Below are 4,216 nucleotides of genomic sequence, written 5' to 3' on the forward strand. Positions count from 1 at the left end.
AACATTCGCAAAGTAGAATTTGCTGAACATTAACAAAGCAGATAAAACAGCAGCAAAGCACAGTACAGGGCATTGTAAGAAAAGAAACAAATTATCTACCAGAAGCCCAGCAATTGCAGTTCTAAACCTTTGCAGATATGAAAAAGTAACTGATACCCAAGACAATTCAAACAGCTTCATGTAATGCTTCTGAAAAGATTTTTCACCCCCAGCATGATGAGAAACACTTCAATAGTGTTGCATGGCATTAGCAGAACAGTACTGATCGGAGATAAAAGAGGACCTCAGGTGGCAGAAAGTAACAGCTGCAGATTATATAACTGCTTTCCAATCACTCATCATCAAGTAAGTCAGATCATTTCAATTGCCCTGTCCCGTGGACTCATACTATGGCCCTTGTTTAAGTAAAAACATCTGGTTTGTAACACTTGCTCCACAGGTGTATGACTTTAAGGGTCCTTTTGTAACACACTGCAAACAAATGTAATTTTGCATACATGAGGAAAAAAAATGTCTTAGAGCTGTTGGTAGCTCATATTTAAATCCCTAAATTTGGTTTATATGTTGTTGCTTTTGTTTTTCAGCTTCAGTTTGAAATAAAAAAAAAAAAGAAAAAAAATAACCTGCTTAATTCATAATTAGGAAGCTCTAAGCAGCCAAGCTTAAGAGAGCAGCTCAGAATTTCTGCCCAAACCCTGGAAGGGCATCAAAACAACCAGCACCCTTGTCCGTGGCCACAGAGCTCCCTCACTGACAGCAGAGCACCCTGAACATTTTCGTGTTCCATGTTAGTGGGACATGTGGGAGCTGGGCACCTGCACACTTAACCTGCACCCAACTTGTTTCAGTAACATCAACTCCAGTTCAAAACCAAAGGGTGTCCCCAGCTGTTGTTCAATAAGCTTGTAGCTGCGACACCCTTTTTGAACATGGGAAATAAAAAATCCAGGTCCTTCTTAGCCCCAGAGGTTTGAACTGCAGCTCCCAGGTGTGAGCGTGCTCTGGGACAACACCACTGCTCCTGAAACTAAGCTTACAACACACACAGAAATGCCTGAGCCAAAGCCCCAAAGCAGGAGTAAATGTAAGAGGAGACTTGAGTCTCCACCCTGCTGAAGAATCCGGTACAGTTACCCTCAGAAGTTGCTGTCTTACACCTAGAGTCTTTCCTTCTTATTCTGAGACATGAACTGGTGGGCTCCTGATGGGCTGCTGTCTCCTCCTGTATATATGTTCCCAGAAACTTTAACTGACCTGCACAGAATGGCAAAGAGGATGGAATTAGGAATACAACAGAATACATATTATTTAGAAGTCCAATATGTATCATCTAGACCTTTTACCACAAGGAAAAGTTCAAACCTTTAGAAAATAAAACATGTTTTTTAATACATTTTATCTTTATCATGCTGTCTCTGAATGCATAGTTAAAGATATTGCAAACTTTTTATTTCATAACATACTGTATTATGAAAGCTGAGATGAAGAGAATAAGATTAGAGAACAGCAAGATTAGTCACACGCCCCTGCAGCAGGACCTGTTCTAGCACATTTCTTTCATACTTTGAAACATAGCGATTGCAAGAGATCTACTGCACATTTTTTCTAAACCAGTCAGATCCAGGGAATCAGATCAATGTGCAGGTTCAAGGACAAATAAAGTATAGTTTTATCTTCCCAATTCTAACCACAGTAGCAGAAGCAGTATACAAACAGTTCGTGGTCAGTTTCTCTTAGTCATTTTGATAAAATAATGCAAATGCCAACAAATACTTGCTATTCATTACATTTATTATACATCAAGTGTTTTCTGATACTAGGCATTATCAGGTATGGATCCACCAACATTAAATTACACAAGCTACTCAGAGGAAGAGAATATTTGAAATTTAGATTTTGTCAATGTCTATGTGAACATTTCTAATGGGATGAAACTTTCTAAATCCTGTGAAAATGAATCCAAGTATGCTCACAGACTTCAAAGATTACACACAGGGATGATGTATAGTCTGATCTGTTGCACAAGTCATGCTTTGGTGTCTGACATTGAAAAATACCCTCATTCTATTATTAAATTGTTGGGAAAAAAAAGTGGTTTCAAGATTTTTACGTTTATGAGTATCATTTCCTGCATCTCAGATGAATAAACTACTCATATCACAACATATCTGCAGAGACAGCCTCTGGAGAACATTCAGTAATGTGGGAAGATAATGTTGTGTTTTATACAGGCCATGGAAAGGCAAACCTGTAGCTGGATGTGCATCAGAGCTAGGATACTGAGGATACTCAGCCCCCTGTGCAGTGTTGGTACCGTGCCAGCCGCTCCTGCAGGCTGTGAGAAGGGAGAGACAGCGGCTACTGCTGCTGGCAGAAGAAAACTGCTCAAAGTGCAAGAAAGTCACTCCCATCACTCTGAAACCTGATTTACCCTGTCCTGCTGGAGAGTCACACAGAGAACAAGTTCAGAGGATTTCAAATCCTTCCCAAGGGATGCCAAAACTGCAATATTTAATTAGACTTCCTTGGGCTTATAAAGACAAACACCTCTAGGTGAGAAGTAAATTAGTTCAACAAAGGATGGTTAATTATAACTAATAAAGTCAGGCTTTCTAATATCATCTGAGATGAAGTTGTGGTGGCTATGTATTCCTCAAGCGCCTTTCAAATATCCTCTGCCCACAAAAATCACTGAAGTGTTTCATTCCCAGAAAAACAGTCTTAAAAACAAGGGAGAACCAGGATAAAGCGAAAAGCTTGGTGATGGCAGGAGTTACCTCACTCCACAGAAGGAGAAACCCTGGCTACATACACATCCGGTCTTTGCTTATATAGAGAAACAATAAAATTGAGTATGCTTAAGCTGTTCTCAAAAGCACATAGTGGAGAATGAGAGGGAGGGATAAAAAAATAAAACACACCACCACCTCTTTCCTACAATGTGTCCATTATCGTATGTTTAGGTATTGCTGGGAAGACATACAGTACTGAATGCAAACATCACAATTGTGGTTTCCAAGCTGAGAGGGTCACTTAAATAAACCATCTAACGTTTTTCTCACAGGCACAAAACTTCCTTCGGCCAACACCAAAAGATGTGCTCGTTTAAAGGAAGTTCTGCACATACACTGAAGGACCAGGAGTTAAATATAAAAGACATTGCCAAGAGATCCTGAGAAAAAACATTTTACCTTGTCTTATGTGTTTGTTACATAGTAAGTAATTCACTGCCTAGGCAAAAAAAAAAAGCCCCACTTCTATTTGGTCCCACTAAAAAACGTAGTCCTAGCAGAGGAGCAATGCATTATTTTGTTTGGTTTATTACAGTTTATTTTAAATAAAAAAAATTTACAATCAACTTTTTTCCCTTCTGAGAACCCTTGTAATGTTGGGTGTGATTTTTTTTTAAAATTCTTCTGCAGTGTGTTCACTTTAAGTGTCTCATAACCACTTGGAGGTGCTTTACTCTTCCCTTTGTAAAAGCATTGCAGTGTCTAACATCTTGTAAAACAAAAGTCTGTAGAAGTCACAGTGTCTCCTCCAATATTACGAGTATCAATCACCTGCAAATTGTTATAATAAAACTCATTTAATAATACAGTGTGGAATAGCAGCAGATGTAAATAATGTTTCAGTAAGTGAAAAACGCACTCATTTCAAACACATAGTTACTCCATATCTCCCTATGAAGAAACACACTAGTCCCATCCCTATTTTGAAAAACCCAAGGCCAACCTTTTCATTGCAATAGCATCAGTGCAGCTTGTATCACCAGATTACCTACACTACCCTGTTATTTTGCTTTGCCTCAGGCATCAGAGATGTGGAAGTCAGCTGAAACTCTTTGTTCATGATTGTTCTAGTGAGCTCCTAGGGTGGCAAAGGGCTTGTATCTGGACCCTAAAGAAAACTCTGAAACAGCACGATATAGGATACCTTCAAAAAAGTTGAAGAAGTTACCAGCAAAGCAAGTTCCCAGCCTTGCTTTGCTGCGGACAAAGCAGGTACCTGGCTCAGGTAGACACTGGTTTATCAAAATGCAGATGTCTTCCCTGTCTCACAGTGATAACGACTCATTACAGAAAAGGGTCAACAGCCATTACACAGACATTCACAGCGTTACACATCCTTAAACAATGTCATCTTTTTGGCTGCCAATGCAGTTTCAAGCAACAAACCTTTATTGTTGGTCTCAGTTATATGTTGGTTTCTCATT

Source organism: Nesoenas mayeri (assembly GCF_963082525.1).
Source record: "Nesoenas mayeri genome assembly, chromosome: 4".
Lineage (NCBI taxonomy): Eukaryota > Metazoa > Chordata > Aves > Columbiformes > Columbidae > Nesoenas > Nesoenas mayeri.